We start from the raw sequence: 22,085 nt of genomic DNA on the forward strand, positions 1-22,085 counted from the left end.
TTTTTAACAAGACTAATATCTGAATATTTATGGATACGATGTTTGGAGAGTAAAGGTCTCTCAGCGAAGGCCTTACTTATTAGCTCAGTGTTATACTCAGTTCCCACTCATGCTAATCTACAGAGATGTAGCTGTAATAAAAGATGAATTATTAAAGTTCTTGATACCATGTGGAGCCAGAGGTGCCATTAATGTAGCCATTTTGTACCATCAGGGTGTAAATAATTTATAGGATATGCAGAGCAATCACAACAGTGTGAGGAGAATCAAGTTCTGCAAGCTAATTGCAAAGAAGTTCTGTAGCAATGGAGATGTTGAAGTTTTCTTCTGCCCAGTCATATATGTACACTTTTGAGTCATCATCAATCTTATTTGTTTTTGAGAATCTGCTGTTTTGAGATAGCTTTTGGTATAAAGCTGTTAGTGATAAAGGAAAAGTAAACCTAAAAGCAGACAGAATTTTGAGTTGTTTTGGGATCCCTGTCTTTAGTATACTCCAAGAGTACTTAAGATAATCAGCCTGTTAAATCACAGTACTAGGACATCCCTGGTGGCACAGTGGTTAAGAATCCGCCTGCTGGAGACACTTTTTTTTCCTCCCTCCTTCCCTCCTCTCGTCCCTTCCCTTCCCCTCTCCTCCCCTCTCTCCTCTTTCCCCACTAAAAAAAAAAAAAAAAAAAAGAATCCACCTGCCAATGCAGGGTACATGGGTTCGAGCCCTGATCTGGGAAGATCCTACCTGATGCAGAGCAACTAAGCCCATGCGCCACAACTACTGAGCCTTCGCGCCTAGAGCCCGTGCTCCGCAACAAGAGAAGCCACCGCAATGAGAAGCCCGCTCACTGCAACGAAGAGTAGCCCCCGCTCACCACAACTAGAGAAAGCCCGTGCACGGCAATGAAGAACCAGCGTAGCCAAAATCAAATATATAATAAATAAATAAATCACAGTACTATAATGAGCGAAATGATAATCCTGAGTATATTTTTTAAAGTAAATTACACTGGATACACTCTAATTAGCAAAACAGGGATTTCCATTCACAAAAGAAAGGGCAAATTATGCTGGATAAATACATAAAACATTGTCATACCCAAACTACTGGATATATAATATGTTAGTATCTTTTAACTTTTTGCAAAGGGCCCCTTTATCAGAAATTTTGTTATCGTTGAAGTTCACAGTTCAGCCTATTCTCAAAAGCTTGTATTACAGCATGAAGCATAATGCTATTCCAAATTAAGGTTTCATCCTTCAATTGCATTACTTATTTACACTGTACAACACTTTTTATATGAATCCAAAAAGTTAGATGAGGTAGGAAAATGGGAGCACTAATTTTCAAGAATAAGAGGCATATCTTATTTTCTTCCATCATCTTTCCCTGGGTTCTGAATGACTGAAAACATTGCTTCATTGTGGGGACTACAACAACAAAACAAGAAATATGAATTCTACAGCTACCTTTAAGAATAGAGTTTTTGCACACCCAGTTCTGGTACCTGGGGCAAGTCATTTGACCTCTCTAAACTTCAGTCTCATCTACCATTAAATGAGGATACTAGTACCTACCTCAATGGATTGCTCAGATGATTAAAAGGATATAAATAAAATGCTTAGACTACAGGTCAGTGTGTAAATAGTAGATTATATGATACTAGATTTGAAATAGAATGATGGTCCAGCACTCTCACCTTTTCTAAGTATTTACCTTTTGTACACACAGGCATAATCCACTTCCCAAGGTAAAATCTTAATTAATTGGAACTATACCCCTAAATTAGCTTATTAAAGTAATAAATTAAATATTGCTTCTGAATTCCAATTTCATGAGAAAGATGCCAATAACAAGGCAGCCCACCAAAGATTTGGTCAAATTATTGAGGTATAAACCTATATCACAAGATATGATGTTTTAGAATAACCTAAGACTTCTATTCTACATAGAGTCATATAATTATTAAGAGATATCTACCAGGAAGTTACTGTAATAGCAAAATCATAAAATAAAAAGAAATCTAAATGTTCAATAAAATGGGATCAGTTAAATAACTTATGAAAGTTCCATATAATGGAAATCTCTGCAGCCAGTAAAAACAATAGGATAAGGAATATGGTCAATAATATTGTCATAACTTTGTACGGAGACAGATGGTTATCATGACACCAGACTAGTCATGGTGATCACTTCATAATGCATGCAAATTTTTAAAAATGCATGCAAATGTGAAATCATTATGTAGCACACCTGAAACTAACATAATATTGTAAATCAATTATATTTCAATTAAAAATAAAAGAATAACAGATATTTATACATAGTGCATAGTACAGCTTTGTGGTGGGGCGGTGTTTCTAAAGAAAAGGGAAAAGATATATGTATAAAACTCTGTGGAAGTACACCCAAGAAACAGTTAACAGTGAATTTTCCTTAGGTGGAACAAGGAACTTGTTACTTTTCCATTTTATATGCTTTTGTACTGTTTTAATAGTTTATCATGGGAAAGTATTATTTTAAAATAAACTCACACATAAAATCTATCTTTAGCCCAGAATGTGACTAGGAAACAAGATTTTAATTGTTACTTTTCTAAGAGACTAGAATTGTTCTTACAGAATGTTTTCAGAATAATGCTCTAAACTGACCCAATCAGATTAATTATGACACTAGACAAAGGAAAAAATAATAATTAGATGTATTTTGCATTCCTAATCAGTAGTATACCTCAGAAAGATAGTGGAACACACATACTAGATTTAGTTTTTGGACTGATCTATGAAACAGTAAATTGCATTTTCGAACCCAGTGTCTGGCCTTCAAATATCAAGCCAATGAACAGCTGAATTTTTAGCAAGCAGTACAAAACCACAGCATATTAATCCCATGCTTTTAATGTTTTTTCCATTTAGAATAAAAAATAATTCAGCAATAGCAGAACAAAGGCTGTTACTTATACATGAAAATATACAGAAAGCTAAGATACTTTCCATCATCATTAGTGAGCATTTTCTGACTATGAACTGGGTTCACATCTTCTTATCAAACTATTTTATATTTGGATAGACGATATTTTATTATAATTATTAAGTTATTATATTTTGGGGAGTGAATAGATATTAAATTTAATATAAACTGTCTTATCACTTACGTTATTGGCAGAGAAGGAAGGTCTAATCAAAGCCAAGCATTAGTTGGGTTTCTCATTATAACACCCATATAGTTTAACCTGGCACCAAGTCTAATATTTCCTCAAATAAGCATAATTATGCTCAGGGTTGGCTATGCTTTTCCCGCTGCAACCTGCCAAGATTTTGATTATGTAACTAAGATGTCATAGTGGTTTTGAAATGGATATACAAAAAATAAAAATATCTAAGAGAAAGCCAAAGTTAAGAAGTGTTTAGCTACAAATTTATTTACACCACACTTCATTAATGTTGCACTGTTTATGGTTTAACCTTAAAACTACTCATCACTACTAGTTATTCTGACAGTTATTCCGGCATTTAAGTTTATTACAAACAACACAGTTACAGTCTCCTTTTTGGGGAAAAGTTGGGGAAGGGCAAGAGAAGGAAAGGTAAAGAATACACACTTTAAAAAAAACAGGTTTACAGCATAGTAAAGAATGCTTACATTAAATATTCTGTTCCTCTGGTTTTTGTCCCAAACATGAAATTAATAATTTGGATGGAATCTACTTACTTAAATTGCTTTTATTTTTTTAAATATTTATTTATTTATTTAGACTGCACCGGGTCTCAGTTGCAGCACACAGGATCTTTGTTGCAGCATGCGGGATCTAGCTCCCCAACCAGGGTTCGAACATGGGCCCCCTGCATTGGGAGTGCCAAGTCTTATCCACTGGGCCACCAGGGAAGTCCCTAAATTGCTTTTATTTTTAATTTGCATCAGCTGAACATCTTAACATTTTTGATGACTGGAGTAACACAGAATAAACAAGTTGAGTCATTTAGTATGGCATAGAAAAGAAAACATACAAATGCATTCAGATTTTTTTTAAAACATTTTTGCTAAGCTCCTTAATATGATTTGTTTTCTCTACTGCTTAAATGCTAGTTTTCCATTATGATTAAAGGGCCTTTAAAAAAGAAAGTATACCATATAAAATGTCATGGTCCGAAGATGAGGGAAATATATTTTCTAGCATCAGGAAGCCTAATGATTATCTTAACGTACAAGTAATTAAGTAATTCTTTGATTATCCATGTGCTTACTATATATGTTGTATATAAGGAAATGCAAAATATTTTTAATATAACAAAACATAATTAGGACAATAATCTCTATAAAAATAAAAGTGTCCTCCAAAGCATAAAGGACTTTTAAAGAATTAAGTAAAGCACAGATCTCCTCAATTAACATTCAGTAAGCAACAACTGTTTATGGTTCAGTAGTTCTTCACCACTGCTGCACATCAGCATTACCAGGGAAGATTCTAACACACTGATGCTGGGGTCTCATCCAGACCAATCAAAGCAGAATCACTGGGGTGTGAGACCTCAGCACTGGTATTTTGCTAAGGCTCTCCAAGTGATAGTCTAACATGCAGCCAGTGCTGAGAACCCTTGCGCTTCTCCAGAAATCTAATACCCCAAAGCCTGATGGTCAGACATGCTCTGTTAAGATTCTTTCAATTCTTTTCCTTTTCTCGCCTTACAATGAAACTGTCCTCAAATATTTGACATCTACCATATGCCAGGCACTGCACTAAGTAGTATGGAACAAAACAGACATTTGGGGGGTTTATATAATCCCTCCTGGAGTTTACAGGATCACCTTAAACTAAAGTCTCACTGACACCAAAATGCCACTAAATTATATTTACTATCAGGATGAAATTCCTGTAAATCCCTATTTGTACCACAGGAGGGTGGGATAGAAGGGGTAGAAGAAGGAATGGGTGCTTTTATTTCTATTTAATTCTCTTCTGTATTGCTTGATTTCTTTTAATGAGAATATATGCTCTTTTATAATTTATGTGTATTCCCTAAAATAAGATTTTAAAAATGAAGTCTTAGGTAAACGCAGCAAGACATACTAGTACACTGTTAGATAGCTCCTTGGCTACATAGCTCACTGGGAAGGAGAGTCAGGATTTGGGTTTAGGTATGGGAGTCTATAGCAAGGTGAAATGACCCTAGGTTTCTTTACCACTTTCCAGTAGTAGCCTTGTTTGGCTCTCTTCATCTCTTAATTATTGTTCCCTTGCCCAGAAAGATCTTGTCAAAAAGGGCGAAGGTCAACGTTGTAAAACTCCTTAGGGATATACTGAGCACACTACTCTCCTCTTTCCAAGTGGTTCTAACATCTAAAATCGAGTGCCATTCAGGGTAAGGGAACCAGTGAAGACAAAGTTAACATTAAGAGAATCAAACAAATTGTACAAAGAAAAGCAATTGAAACAATATGATTTTTCCCCTAGCAAATTAGCAAAGAATAATTTAGATGATGATAATCAATGCTAGGGAAAGTATGATAAGACAGGCACTCTCAGTGTCAAAAGGAGTTTAAGTTGGTAAATTATGCTGGGCTCAATGTAAAATATCAAGATAATTCAGTGTAGACTTGTGTTAACAATGAGATCTAAGTGATCTTTACCAAATATGTATTAGATAAGATTTCTTAAGCCTCTCATTATAGGCTTTCTTCTTCAGCTATTTTCTGAACTAACAAAAATGCCTTGAAGATTACAATAAATTTCATGGGCTCACATCTTCTGTTTATCACTTTCCCAGGCAGACCAGGATAAAGAAGATGAAATATGTTAAAATCCTTAATGCAATGCAAGAAAGGCATATTGTATATGCTTTGAAATAATTGTTGGAAGTGAAACAGTTCGATATAACAGTAGTATGCAAGCCAAGGACAACAGATATTGAATTTTGGAAACACCATAGCAGTGTATTCCCCGTTCCCCTAAATGTGCTTTAGGGATTTACCAGTGGGTCTGTTTCTTTTAAAGAATAAAACTGGTGTTTCTGCTAGCGTCTAGAAAGATAGGGTATGTGAAAGACATCCAAATGCCTTTGAAGGATCCCAACTTTAGAAATAGGTGGCTGGTGTACAGGTTGGAATGAAGTTGTAGACTATTAAAAACCCCTCAAACTATGGCTGCAAGCTATAATGACACTTTGTGCAACTGATTATTCACTAATATTTAGTAAATATCTAATAGACGCTGCAAAGTCCTATAAAAACAAAGACAATCAGAATAAATGAAAGATTGTTCACACAGAAGTTTTTCTGAATTTTGGTACAATTAAACAAAACATCCTAGAGTGAGATGGGAGTTAGAATTAGTAGTAACTTAGTATGCCTATATTCAGAAATTTTTCTCTATTTTTTTTAAAAAGATGATCTTAAAATACAAATAATTAGCTAAGATAATATACTGATTCACTCAAAATGTTTACTATGGGGAATGAGGTATGCTGAAAAGAAATCATCTAATAAGATATTTTAAAAACTAGAGAGACTTCCCTGGTGGTACAGTGGTTAAGAATCCGCCTGTCAATGCAACGGACACGGGTTTGCTCCCTGGTCCAGGAAGTTCCCACATGCTGCAGAGCAACTAAGCCTGCGAGCTACAACTACTGAAGCCCATGCGCCTGTGCTCTGCAACAAGAGAAGCCACCGCAATAAGAAGCCCACGCACCACAACAAAGAGTAGCCCCTGCTCGCCACAACTAGAGAAAGCCCGCGCGCAGCAATGAAGACCCAATGCAGCCAAAAATAAAATTAAAAAAAAAACTAGAGAAGTAAAGGGGAAACATTGCGGGGGCAGGGGGGATAAATTAGGAGCTTGGGATTAACACACACACACTACCATATATAAAACAGATAACCAGCCAAGACCTACTGCACAGTACAGAGAACTCTACTCAGTATTCTGTAATAACCCATATGGGTAAAGAAACTGAAAAAGAATGAATATATATATATGTATAACTGAATCACTTTGCTGTATACCTATAATTAATACAACATTGTAAATCAACTATACTCCAATAAAATTTTAAAAAAAACAAAAAAAACTAGAGAAGCAATTGAGAAAGGACTGCTTTAATTTCTTTGAGAGCTTCTCCTAATCTCCCTCAAAAGGTTTTCTTTAATTCAATTATTTGCTGCATTCATTCAACAAATACCTTTGAGTACCTACTGCTGGTCACTGTTCATCTATAGCAATGAATGAACAGATAAAAATCCATGCCCCCGTGACATTTACATTCTATTGAAAAGACAAAGTAAAATATGTAGCATGTCAGAAGATGATGCCTACTAAAGACAAAAATAAAGCCAAGAAGAGGGCTGGGGCTTTCTATGGAGAAGAGAGTTAACCTGTAAGTCCTGAGTTTCTTGTGGAGACTGGTGTGAACAAGAATAAAGGACATAATGAGCCTGGGGCTGATGGTCTCACAGCAGATACTGGTTGGTGGTGAGGATGTGAGGGTCAGGGCAAGGAAGGCATGGGGAATCTTCCCAGGAATAAGCTCTTCTTTACTCTGGAGTGTAGAACTGGGATAGGATGATATTAGGCAGAGCAAGAAGTGTTTCCTCTTGATTCCTACCTAAAGAGGCCTAGAAGCCAAGAAAGGGAAGTCCTACTTTGGTTTGATGACAGAGTAAACCACGTTTCTAAACCCACAGCCAATCTCACTGTGCTCCGCCCCGCAGTCAATCTCACTTCCCCATAAAATGCAGTGGAAATATCATGGAACACAAAATGGAAGAAGGAGGTATAAAACAAGGGTAGATAGTAACAAATGGGGTAAATATGAGGGACCTTAATACAGGGGAAATCTAATCTGTACCTTTTTTAAAGGGACTCATTTTCAGTTCATCACCTTGTGGTTTGAAGCAATTAAAGTGAATTCTTCTCTTCACATCCCAGCTGGATTATCCAATTGAAAAGCATCAAGTTATGTCAAAGTTATGTTTCTGCCTCTCAGTTTTCTTCACAACCTGTATCCTCTACATGCAATAGAAGGTTGAAGAGTTCATTTTCAGAAAAACAAACATCCTCAAATCAACTCCCCTACCATATTACCTTTCTAAAACCTAAGAATATTTTCCAAAGAGTATCTCAGTCCTTACCAGTATCACTGAAAATGTAGAACGGAAGGATACTACAAATTATTTGCCCTTTTAGGAAAGAAATATGAAGTATAGGCAAAGCTCTGCGGTTTTTGCTTGACATCACGCAAGTCACTGGTAGTGAGCTCAGGACCTTTGAAGGAATCGAGGCTAACTCCACCTGTAACTAACAGTGAAAACATTTTACCAATGTCACTCACACAAAGCAACAGCTAAAGAGGTTAAAGCTCAAGTTATGTGCAAATCTGAAAGACTTCCTGGAGTTATTCAACATAAACTGCCCTCTTCCTATGCTGAAGAACTAATCTGTTCACAACTACTCCAAAGAACAATGTGGACACATCTTAAACAGTAACTATTATGAGAACAGAGGAGACTAAGAAACTAGAAGTAACAACTAAATGCATATGACATCCAGACGTATTTCTCTTGTACCCTCTGAGGCACAAAATGACAGTAAGTATTGAGAGAATAATGTTCTGTCGCAAGCAAGAGAGACAGAGATGGCAGGTGGCTAAGTGTCATCTGCCATCTCTTTCCAATTAATCTAGTAGAGCAGTGGTTCCCAAATCCATGATGAAGTTTTCAGCAGTCAACAGTAAAACGAAAATAATAAGGTCAAGTTTTCCATAAAGCTAAATATAGTTAATCTACAGAATTTTCCTTAACTCTAAAATCATGTATTCCTGGGACTTCCCTGACGGTCCAGTGGTTAAGACTCCACAGTTCCACTGCAGGGGGCACGGGTTTGATCTCCGGTCGGGGAACTAAGATCCTGCATGCTGCGTGGCCGAAAAACTAAATAGATAAATAAAAATTAAAAAAAAAAAAAATCATGTACTTCCTAATTTTTTGGTGCTATCATGAAATGACCATAACAGCAAATAATTGTTGGAGGAGAGGGGTTCTAATGTTCTTACTTGAAAAACCAAGAAGTTGACTAACATACCTGGTCTTTCAATCTTCTGTGTGTGTGTGTGTGTGTGTGTGTGTGTCTGTGCCTGTGTGTGTAAAATCAGAACAATGTGACACAGAGCTCTGCCATGGAGAATCCAGTCAAGTTTTAAACTACCAAATAAAATTTGAAAGAGTTTCTGACATATAGAAGCATAAAGACAGGGTTTCCCTGGTGGCGCAGTGGTTGAGAATCTGCCTGCCAATGCAGGGGACACGAGTTTGAGCCCTGGTCCAGGAAGATCCCACATGCCGCGGAGCACCTAAGCCCACGCACCACAACTACTGAGCCTGCACTCTAGAGCCTGCGAGCCACAACTACTGAGCCCACGTGCCACAACTACTGAAGCCCACATGCCTACAGCCCATGCTCCGCAACAAGAGAAGCTACCGCAATGAGAAGCCCAGGCACCGCTACGAAGAGTAGCCCCTGCTCACCGCAGCTAGAGAAAAGCTCACACGCATCAGCTAAGACCCAACACAGCCAAAAATAAATAATAAATAAATTTATTTTTTAAAAAAAGAAGCAGCATAAAGACAGTATCTAGGGAATTCCCTGACAGTCCAGTGGTTAAGATTCGGTGCTCTCAACTGCGAGGCCCAGCTTCCATCCCTGGTCGGGGAACTAAGACCCCACAAGCCGAGTGGTGTGGCCCCCAAAAAAAAAAGACAGTATCCATGAACTGGCACAACCACTATGGAGAACAGTACAGAGGTTCCTTATAAAATTAAAACTAGAACTACCATATGACCCAGCAATCCCACTACTGGGCATATATCCAGAGAAAACCATAGTTGGAAAAGATACATGCACCCCAATGTTCACTGCAGCACTATTTACAATAGCCAAGACACAGAAGCAACCTAGATGTCCACTGACAGAGGAATGGATAAAGAAGATGTAGTAAATATATACAATAGAATATTACTCAGCCATAAAAAAGAATGAAATAATGACATTTGCAGCAACATGGATGGACCTAGAGATTACCATACGAAGTGAAGCAAGTCAGAGAGAGAAAGGCAAATATCATATGATATCACTTATATGTGGAATCTAAAAAAAAAAAAAGATACAAATGAACTTATTTACAAAATAGAAAGACTCACACACTTCGAAAACAAATGTATGGTTACCAAAGGGGAAACATGGAGGGGAGGGATAAATTAGGAGTTTGGGATTAACAAATACACACTACTATACATAAAATAGATGATCACCAAGGACCTACTGTATAGCATAGGGAACTCGTACTCAATATTCTGTAATAACCTACATGGGAAAAGAATCTGAAAAAGAATGGATATATGTATATATATAAATGAATCACTTTGCTGTACACCCGAAACTAACACAATATTGTAAACCAACGATAAACTCTTTTTTAAAAAGACAGTATCTAAGTAAGGTTCTGCCTAGGAAAAAATTCACTTCTATCTTTACTCACACACACAATGCTCCTGACACCAGATATTTTGGGTTTTTTTCCCCCACACCAACCAATTCTCCAACACCAGCTGGATATTCTGCAATTCAACTCTGACACTAACTGGAGTTACTGCAGACCCCACAAATTAAGGGCTCAGTCCCACAAGACTGCCCCCTACACCAATCACAAACAGTAGATCCCTATGTTACCCACAAATTCTGTCCGAGTTGGCTACAAATTGGAGGTTCCCCCTCCTTGGAATCAAGCACCTGCTAGAATAGCTCACAGAACTCAGGAAAACATTTACTTACATTTACTGGACAAACGATATGATAAAGGACACAGATGAACAGCCAGAGGAAGAGATACACAGGGCGAGATCCAGAAGGGTCTGGTGCAGGAGCTTCTGTCTCCACGGAGTTGGGATGCACGACCCTCACAGCATACCTCCTGGTAGGTGTGTTCACCAACTCACAAGCTCTCTGAACTCCATACTTTGAAAATTTTTATGGAGGCTTCATCACATGGGCATGATCAATTACTACCTCAATCTCTAGCCCCTCTCCTCTTCTGTAAGATGGGGGGCGTGGGGCTGAAAGTTCCCAGTTTCTAATCACCGCTTGGTCTTTCTGGTGACCCACCCCAATCCTGAAGCTATCCAGGAGCCCACCAAGAGTCACCCCATCAGGTCAAAAGACACCCCTATCACCCAGAAAATTCCAAGAGATGTAGGAGCTGTGTATCAGGAATCAGGGTCAAAGACCAAATATTAGAACAAAAGGCACTCCAAATACTTATCACTTTGGAAGTTACAAGGGTTTCAGGAGCTGTGTGCCAGGAGCCAGGGGCAGAGACCAATATATATATACTCAAAAGATACTGGCATGTTGTTAGAATCCCATTCAGTCATTAATAACTGGACCAGTCCATCATCATATGGTATGAAAAATAATTTTCAGGTAAGGCCACTCGGGTTTGCAGGCTTCCAGTTAATCTTGTCAGGTTCCAAATGCAGGTGTGGTCTAGGCAAACATACGGTTTCACTCTTTCAGTCATCTGGTGTAACTGCATTAAGAGATATAATCGACTACTCTGAGCCCTTTTGAGGTGTTATTATTGGATTTCCCTCACTACACAACCCATTTACTTGTTTCTTTATCTTCAGCTACTATTGCTCCTTCTCTCTCTGTATACCCAAACTCTTTCAGCTTCGGAAGGAACATCAGGTTCAGCCACTGTGCTGGTCTAGATAGCAAAGAGCAACACTAGTTTAGCAAGCTCCCCCCCTTCAGTCCACAGTTCATTTAGGGTAAGGTAACACAGTTACAGAACTACCTGGGCTCTTTTTACCACCAGGCAATATAGTGGCATTCACTGTTTACCTCAATTTTGCAAGATGGGGTGAAGGCACAACCCACCCCATCATGTACTTAGGAATCTTGAACCCAAATTTAAAATTACAGTTAGCTTCTTGCTTAGGAATCATCTATGTTTCCAGCACTTATATTTGCAGGCCTGGTCCTATGACCACTGCATCAAGCAGGGGGAAGAAAGTTAATACGGGAAAGAAAGAAAAAAGTATACTTGTTACACCAGAATACTTCTCCCTTAGTAAGAATTGCATAGTCATTCCACACCCTCTTCCCCAGACCCACCAGAAAGAGGACTCTATACAGTAGGGCCACTCCTTTAGCCCCATCCCATGTTGAGTATGAGTACACTTTCATGGTATATAAGCCAGCCCTTCATGTCTTTTTCTCTCCCATTTTAGATAACCAATGTTTTAATTGCCCATTCTAGTTCTCCATCAAACTAGTACCCTGAGGAGGCTCTCTCTCTGCCCACTCTTGGACATGATGGGCTATAAAGTGTATTCCTTGGTCTGAAGAGATGATGGTCAGCCATCCAAACTGGTACAATTATCTTCTATTCCGGTTGTTTCAAAGCACTCTTGTACATTTCCATCTACCACCAAGTAAGTAAAGCTTGGTCCAGAGTCAGTGTCTATTCCTATCAGGACTCATTTGTAGCCCCCCAGGTCTACCAACATCAGTCTCACTTACTAGCTATATTCAAGGCCTTTCCCCCAGAGGAATCTGACACTTAGCCATCTGCCATCTCTGTCTCTTTTGCTTGCAGACAGAACATTATTCTGTCAATACTTACTGTCATTTTGTGCCTCAGACGATACAAGAGAAATACGTCTGGATTTAGCCCATTTCCGCATTGCTGCAATGCCCCCATATCCACTCATTTCATGGACCCACATGGCCATCCCAAGTGAGCACACAGGGGTATCTGCCTGGTGATTCTAATCACCTTCTGAACTTAGAAGGGGCTTCTCCTGGTGGACATCGACAAAGCCCTACTTTAATGCACCCTTCAAATTCCCACAGTAATTCCCATAGGGCTATGCCCCATAAGGGCATCCCTTTAACAGGCCATGTTTCCACTGCTCTTCTGCCTGACCATATGGTCTGGCCATAGGCCGTTGTCCATGAGTCAGTAAAAACTCAAACACAGGGGTTTTTACCACTGTTCAATTCTTGCATTACTCTAGGAAAACAGCATGCAATTCAACCCAGTGAGCTAATGTCTTTACCTTCTATCGGTGGTGGCCTTCAAAATAGGATGCTGTCTCTTCACCTTGCAACTGTCATTCACAAACCAAGCAGCTCTTTTTTGGTCAGTTATGAGCTGTTTATAGGACACTTCCAAGTGACAACATAATCCAGCAGCTCCTCACACAGTTCCAGAGTCAGTCCTAAGGGTAAAGAGGCTCCCTATTCTTTAGTATATCCTCCTCGCATGCCCCAGACAGTATGATCCTGTGTAAACCATTGCCATTTTATTATGAAACTCTTCTGGGCACTGTCCTCCCCACTGGAGTGTTTATCAGACATTATGCAAGACATCAAGATTCTTTTCAAAATTACTTTATGACTTTTAGTCATACGGGCAGTTTCCATTAATGTCCAAAGCAAGCCAATAACTACCCTTCAACTGGAAATTCTCCAGTCCAAAGTCCTAGAAGCTGTTGCTGGGAGGCACTCAGGTACACACAGGGTTATCACACAGAGAATTTTCCCATACCAACACTCCAGCTTCTATTCTATGCTAGGTGGGCTTGGGCCACCTTACTGGTTCCCATTTAGCGTGTCCAATTAGTAATATTGCTTGAATGTAGATTTACATGCCTTCTGTTTTACAACACTAGGTAGAGAAAACATTCCCCAACCAGATACAATGTCCATCTTCATTATACAATCAGGTAAAAGTCTGATCAAATATACCATTCTCCTACAAACTTTCACCTTACATTCTTAACTAGAGCCTCCATTAGGGCTTATATGAACAAATTTTGGTTGTAGAATACTAGGTAGGTCCCCATACAGACATAACACCCATTCCTATAAAACACTCAGGTAAAGAAGATACAACTTGGGCTTCCCTGGTGGCGCAGTGGTTGAGAGTCCGCCTGCTGATGCAGGGGATACGGGTTCGTGACCCGGTCCGCGAAGATCCGGAGCAGCTGGGCCCGTGAGCCATGGCCGCTGGGCCTGCACTCCGCAATGGGAGAGGCCACAACAGTGAGAGGCCCGCATAGTGCAAAAAAAAAAAAAAAAAAGAAGAAGATACAACTTAAAGTCTGTTTAAACATTCCAACTTTCATAATCCTATCAACCCTTATATTTTTATGTTCTCAGCTGTATCAGGTTTCACCAGTGGGTTTTGGTACCACAGTGCAAGATGATCTCCTATCAGGAAATCCTGGGAACTTCTCTACTTTCTGACCATTTTATCCACTCTACTGCAAAAGGTTTTAGGGTCCCCCCTTCGTGGGTTGAGCCAAGGGACCCTGGCCCTTTTGCCAATTTTTTTTCTATTTTTTGGCTGTGCCGCAAGGCATGTGGGATCCTAGTTCCCCGACCAGGGATCAAACCCACACCCCCTGCAGTGGAAACACGGCATCCCAACCACTGGACGGCCAGGAAAGTGTTCCTTTTTGTTAATTTTTATCTCATTTAATCTGCCTAACCAATGACCCAAGCGTTTGCTGGTCAAGTTTCTCACTGCAATCTCAGTATTTGGATTTTTAGATTTCTTCAAACTAAACAGAGCAGACTTCTTTGGAGACCTTTAATGTTGGGGGATCAGAAGGAGGTCTTTCCAGCCTGCCCAACCTTGGGTAGTGCAGTAATAAAAGCTTTGTTTTAACCCCACTAATGTCTGTTTTATTCATCCCATTTCTTAAAACCATCTAAAGCCTTCCATTCTGCTGGGTTGAATTCCATGATTCTTCCCTATTTCCTTTGTTTTGCTAACAATATTTGCTTTATTCACCTTATTTCTTAGTAACTGTTTAAAAATGTCCACCTTGCTAAGATCAGTTCCCTGACTCCTTTGCCTTTCCTCATTCTCTTGTTAACTAACCTAATGTTTTTATTAGCATCTTTATAAGATCCAGAGGGGAAGCTGAGGCAGCCAATACATAAGGCTTCCCCAACTGTCCCCTGGTTTTGCAGCAGTAAGGTTATATGGGGTGCCCATGTAAGAGTTTCCCCTTAATCACAGCATTTACCATGGACTGGGTAAGAGGCACATTCAGCAAGTGAATATCCCAATTATCATAAAGATAATCCCACATGGCTTATACACAAAACATATCATCTGCTTCCACTTGGCATTTATTGGAGGCGGCAGACAGTCCTCTTTCTCAGGGATAAACAGACCTTACAGTGGCTTCTGCCCAATCCATTAGGCTGGCTGTTCCCTCAGGAATAAACTACTTTGTGTCTGGATCACATATGGCCATCAGTGATTGTTCCATAGTGACCTGCGGATCCTCCATCAACCCAAACACGCTTTTCCCCACTGCAGCATCTAAAACCAGATACTGCTCCTAAATTAATGACTCTCACAATCCATTTTTATTTTTTTATTTTTTTTAAAGTCTTTATTGAATTTGTTACGATATCGCTTCTGGTTTATGTTTTTGGGGGTTTTTTTTGTGGCTGCGAGGCATGTTGGATCTTAGCTCCCTGACCAGGGATTGAACCCGCATCCCCTGCATTGGAAGGCGAGGTCTTAACCACTGGACTGTCAGGGAAGTCCCTCACAGTCCATTTTAATAAAGGTTCTTCAGGAAGCTGATGTTACTGATCCACGAAACAACTCCTTCACACTGTACTCCCTGATTTCAGTAGTTTCTTGGTTTTGCCCTCCCCGCACACTGACTACATTCTTGGTGGCCAGAGGTCTTAGAGGTACTTTCTGTTGTCCTTGCTTAATTTTTCCCTTGGTGGGCAGCTTTGAGGCTAGTTACCAAAGCTCAGACTTAGTGAAATCTGAGCTTGGTCCCGCATCAAGGTCTGACCCAGCACTCTCTTTTAATTTCACTTTTACATATTACTTATTATTACATTATTTCAATTTTAGCTATTATAATTTGGTTACCACAATAACCAAGGGATTAAACAGTTCATCTTTTTCTTACTAGTTTCCCTTTCCTTATGCATCCAGTGAACCAAGAGGCTAGGAATTGGATCCATCTCTAAATTCCATTGGTAACTTTTACCTTTAGTAACTTGAGAGCAGCACAGCTGCTGCTCCATACCATGGGTGACCATGTGGTCACCCAGGAATCAAAGGTTCTGGATCCCCCGCCTTTTTATCCCCTCTCTTCCCAAACCACATTTCCATTAGCCAGATCCACTCTAGCAAATCTCACTCCTGTGATACCAAACATCTAGGAAAAATTCTGTGTTAAAAGAAGAAAAAAAAAAATTCAATGACACGGTTAAAACCTGGTAAGAAAGACTTTATTCAAGGTGGTGCAAGTTATCTGTAAGGGTATAGGGACCACTATGATGAAATTTTGCAGTGGGGGGAAAGAAATTGGGCTCAACTCCAAATACCGCACGGGCAAGTGTGAATTTATAGCCATGGAGCAGGGTGGACAAAATCAGTGGATGGAAAACTGGAAACAAGGGTAAGGGGGGTTCTGGCTAAATAGACCTAAGTGGATTCCTGCTGAAGACAAGCCATGGTGATCAGACATCACCTGGAGGATGGTGGAACATGAGAAACCAGATCAGATATCAAGGGTAATCAGGTATCAAGGGTTTCTTGCTAAACTGACTCAGCAGGATTCTTGCTAAAACTGCATTTTACAAGTAAGTATACAGATGAGCCTGGATGAAGGTGGTTCAGGAGTCAAAATTTAGTCAAAGAATCTTTGTCAGGCCCCTTTCTTGTTCAAGGAAAGAAGAGACATTCTTCTTTCCTCTGAACAATATGTCTATTTTCTCATTCAGTAGCCTTTTGCTCATTAAGGACCAGGTGAACCTTCTGTAGGGACTTGGTATTATATTTGCTCAATGGTACCAGCAGTCAGGTATTTAATGAGGGGAGTTTCTATGAAAATAAAAGCCAAAATTAATAGTTAGAGATCCAGTTTCTCAGTCCAGAGGGTAGCCAGTTGGGATTCTTAGATTTGAACTTGAAGCATCTTTAAAAGGTAGAATGAGGATGGCAGTGGCCACCTGAAGAAGTTTCCTGGTTTGCAGTTTGAATGTTTCTGGTGATGGATGGCATTAAATGTTCTGATGAATTCTGTAAGTGGTCCACACAGCAGGAGGCACAAAGGTTGCCCATATACAATGTGCTGTGCTCCTTTTTTTTTTTTTAAGTTTATATCAAGTCATCCAGCTTCAGCTTGCAGGATTTCAGGAAAAGGGCAATTTTAGTTCTCAGTGATGCCACGTCAGGAGAGTGGGGGGAAAAAAAACTGGAAACATTAGTTTGGAGAGTTAGAGTCAGATACTGGAGGAAACCAGAATTGAGAATGTGGTAAGGACTGGCCAGTGTGCAAGATAGAAGCCACAAGGGTGCACTACAGTTTTATACTGAAAGAAAAAAAACTTCCCTCTATAGTTAACCTTTTATTTCTTGTTTACATAATTCTGGTCTCATTAGATTTGTCCTGATTACTCATGTAAGTGCAGCAAGAATAGTGATTGACCATATAGGCAGGCTCTTTTTGAGTTCGTTTTGCTCAAACTTTTCATAAGGAATCTCAGATTAGGCTTTTAAAAGCCTCTCGAGGCTAGGAAGCCAGCTCAGGAACTAGCCACCAGACTTCATCTCCCATTCCTAAAGATTCAGGTGAATATCTCTCTTCTTGATGTCCCCAGGATATCGTAAGGTTCCTGGACCTGCCAGGAAGTGACTTTCCTTACTCACCTATGAGGCTGAGAACCCTGTAAGCCAGAGAGCAGGCCAGTTTTTCCAAGAGCACCGGTTCCATGAAGGCAACCTTAGTCCCTTAAACCAGATTCTATGCACAGTTCACTCTTAAATATAACATTTCAGTCAAAGCCATGATAATATAACCTACATTTCCAGTTGTATCCTCTTACAAGAGCACATTCTTATTGAACTTAAACTACCACATTGTCATGAAAATAAGAACACTGGCTAAAAGTTTCTGAATTCTGGAGGAATCAGGTAGGGAGAAAAAGTAATTGTCTCATCTTTGTTCACAAAGGTATTATCTACCAGATTACTGTTGTAAGCTATAGATAACATAAGAGAAAAGAAAAAGGTTATTTATTTATTTGTTTGTTTTTTATTTATTTATTTATTTTTGGCTGCGCTGGCTCTCCACTGATGCATGGGGGCTTTCTCCAGTTGCAGCTAGCGGGGGCTACTCTTCGTTGTGGTGCGCGGGCTTCTCATTGTGGTGGTTTCTCTTGTTGAGGAGCATGGGCTGTAGGCGCACGGGCTTCAGTAGTTGTGGCGCATGGGCTTAGCTGCTCCGCGGCATGTGGGATCTTCCCGGACCAGGGCTCAAACCCGTATCCCCTGCATTGGCAGGCGGATTCTTAACCACTGCGCCACCAGGGAAGTCCGAAAAAGGTTATTTAAATCTGAAGAGCAAAACATTAAAGAACCAGTAATGTTTCAAACAAAGAGTGATAAAAAAAATTATAACCATCCTCATCAGTTTATTCAGTCCAATGTAATTAATTCTTGTTCTACTTGATCTTGGGTTAACAGTTTCATAAATCCATCAGCTTCTTCATTACTTCTGGAAATTCTCTCAATCTCGTGGCATGGCCTTACTAATGGCATCATGGAGCATTCTTGCCTGTGGCTGACTGTTTATGCTTTCAGAGAAGAATGAGAGTAAAACAACTTGTCCGTGAATGAAAAAAGACTTAAAATGGCCATGGTTAAAGTTCTGATTAGAGTTCATTTGATAAGAAAAATTAGTTATTTCTGTGGCATACAATATTTTATCATAATAACCAGACAACAAGGCTATTTCAAATCTCTATGAACTTCACACTTTTCTGGAATACCTATTATTAGTAACATATATCCGTACGTGTATAACCTAAGAATATTTGTCCTCATTTATTTGACTACGCTTCTCATGTAATTTAAAATATCAAATAAACCTAATTAGTTTAACATATCCTTTTACAACGTGAGAGACATATCCTTTGAGATTTTCCAGGGGCCTCTGGAAAGTCTCGAAGGTAGTTCGAGACTCCATTCTAAATGGAGTCAAAAAGACTCCATTTAGAATTTGATTTTGAGAAGTTGTCAAAAATACTGAAAAGTTTAAACACTTGACTAAATAAGGTCACTGTGAAACAATACTTAGTTATCCATTTAAACAAAGTGACAAAAGATTTCAAAGGCAAATACAGAAAGTCACAGTTGTTTAAAAAAAAAAAACTTAGCTCTTCTAATATTGAGAAAACTCAATGTTTTAGAGTAATCAAAGACCTGATAAAGACACCATGAAACACAGGAAATTATTTTGATAAGACACAAAATCTTTGTTTCCTAGGCAGACTACTTAAAAGGTAAACCTTTTTACAGTTTCTTAATAAGAACAGACCAACAATCCAATAAAACTTTGGGATTCTAGTTTTGCATCAATACACTTTTGTGTTTGTTTTTTGGCCGCACTGCACAGCTTGCAGGATCTTAGCTCCCCAACCAGGGATTGAACCCACCAGGGATTGAACCCAGGCCGAGGCAGTGAAAGCACCGAGTCCTAACCACTGGACCAGCAGGGAATTCCAGTACACTTTTGATATTAAAGTTCACATTTTTTTTTGTAACTTACAAATAAATCCATTCAATCTCAGCAACTTAACCAAGCACAAAATTCCTGTTCTGCAAATCTTCTACAACCATTTTTCTAATATCTATTCAGTTTTTGTACTGTATTTTTCCTCTTTCTCATTCTGGAACTCATTCTACCTTAGAATAAAAATCTTTTTTTCCCTTAACTAAACACATCCTTCATACCTTGCATACAAAGTTATTTCTCTTCATTCTTACAGTTTCTAGTAGTTTCATTTACATATATTGATTATGATTTTTAACTATTAATAAACTTTTTTTTAACAGAGAAAACTAGGAAGTAGGCAATTGTGGTCTGTCATGTATCAGTTTTCTGTGGTAAACTAGTATATTTCTGAATATACAATTTTGCAATTTCTAGAGGCATACAATTCCTCTTAGTACAATTTTTGTGTAGCAAAATATGTTTACTAATAGATCCAAATATCTTGTTTCTTTGTAACATGTAAAAACAAGATGCCAAAAGTATATAAACTTAAATGTAGGTTCAATAATGAATGTTTCAGTAGTTTATCTTACTTACAAATGACTTTGATTTTTATTTTAGGCAGACACACCACCAAACAAAGCCAGCCATCATCTGAAGTTATTTCCCTATTAACTATTTTTTATAACACATGCATGTTAGGCAAACATCACAAAAGCAAAAACCTAAAAAGTTACATACATGGTATTTCCCCCTTTTTTATTTTACTGCTGTGCTTGACATACAGGAAGCAATTCATTTTTTTTGTACATTTTGTTCTTAGTTTAGATTTAATGTCTGCACCATATTTAATGCTGACAACTCTGAAGACATGCCTGTTCTTATTTTACCAACAATTTTCAAATTAGCTTTATTTACGAAAAAGTATCCCAGATCATGTAAACTTAAAACACTGAGCTTCTCTGTTTCTGAGAGTTTCAGGAATACTTAATTTATGTAACTGGTCATTTATCTCTAAGCTAATTTGAACAGGATTGGATTTTATAAATTAATTTGGTAATACCATCTAGAAGTAGAAAAACAGCACACCTCTACAACATATATACAGACATACATAAACATACAGACAGATGCTAACAGAGATCTTAAGTTTTCACTGGAAAATTTTAGTCATGAGTTAGTTAGTAAAACATAGTAATACAAACTCACTGGTTTATATAAAATAATAATCTCTTGTCTTTTCTCTACTCTATGTTTTTATGTGAATTGTGTTTATGGCAAATGGGACAAGTATGGGTTACCTGTTTACCAATTTTGTACAGACCACCTTCCGTTGCCCTGATATGTAATCTTATGGAGGCTATGAACCAAATTTTAGGTGTTGACCAAGGAGATACCTAGAGGCATCTAGAGGCAGGTCTCCAAAGCCCATCCAACTGCTGAAAACATACAGTCTATTTCCAATTAGCCTTTTTCCTTTTCAGCTTCAGGTAGTTGTTTTGGGGGGTCCCTTAGTTTCTTAACAGCCTCTAGTGGAGGGCAGGGGGTCCAAAGATCAAGTGACTATAAAGACTGAGGTGGAGGGCTTCCCTGGTGGCACAGTGGTTGAGAGTCCGCCTGCTGACGCAGGGGACACGAGTTCGTGCCCTGGTCCGGGAAGATCCCACATGCCGCGGAGCGGCTGGGCCCGTGAGCCATGGCCGCTGGGCCTGCGCGTCCGGAGCCTGTGCTCCGCAACAGGAGAGGCCACAGCAGTGAGAGGCCCGCGTACCGCAAAAAAAAAAAAAAGACTGAGGTGTAAAAAGGTCTGGCAGGGGATAGAGGATGAAAAGGCTTTGAGAAGGACATATCATAGTATTCAAGGGAATTGGAGGAAATACTGAAGGTGGTGAGAGGGCAAAGGAGGAGCAGAAGTAATGAGAAGGGAGACGTCTTAGCGGAGCCAGTGTAGAGAGATCACAAGTTTCTGAAAGAAGCCAGTGAAGTTCCACATTATCCTCAACAAAAGCATGCCAACAAGAATGGAGGGAGGCAGAGAATATACTCAGCAGGGGTTCAAGAAGGGAGTTTGAGCCATCTAATAAGTTCTCATGGGAAAAGCAGGACCCAAGAGAGGGACAAAGAGGCCTCACAGAGAGCCAAGAAGAAAGACTTCCAGCATAAGGAGTCAGGGAATAATAAAAAAGAGCCAGAAAGAAGAGACTTCCAGCCCAAAGAGTCAGGGAATAAATAATCCCCACTCAGGAAAAAAAGAGCCAGGAAGGAGAGATTTCCAACCCAGTAAGTACCTTTCAGACAAGAAAACCTAGGACTCTAACTGAGCTTTCTTACAAACAGAGAAACCTGGGACTCTAACCCAGCCTGTGTTTATCTGGGACTCTATCCCAACTTCTGGAGTATACAGTTGACCTTTGAACAACACTAAGGTTAGGAGCACCGACCCTCTGCAAAGTTAAAAATCCACATATAACTTGTAATTGCCTTCCATACG

General features: G+C 39.2%; 1 protein-coding gene across 3 annotated transcripts in view; it reads right to left on the minus strand.

Annotated features, from left to right (window-relative positions):
* The window catches only part of LRIG2 (leucine rich repeats and immunoglobulin like domains 2), a 66,547-nt gene that overhangs the window by 39,894 nt on the left and 4,568 nt on the right, over positions 1-22,085 (minus strand). The window lies entirely within an intron of this gene.

Source organism: Orcinus orca, chromosome 1 (assembly GCF_937001465.1).
Source record: "Orcinus orca chromosome 1, mOrcOrc1.1, whole genome shotgun sequence".
NCBI lineage: Eukaryota > Metazoa > Chordata > Mammalia > Artiodactyla > Delphinidae > Orcinus > Orcinus orca.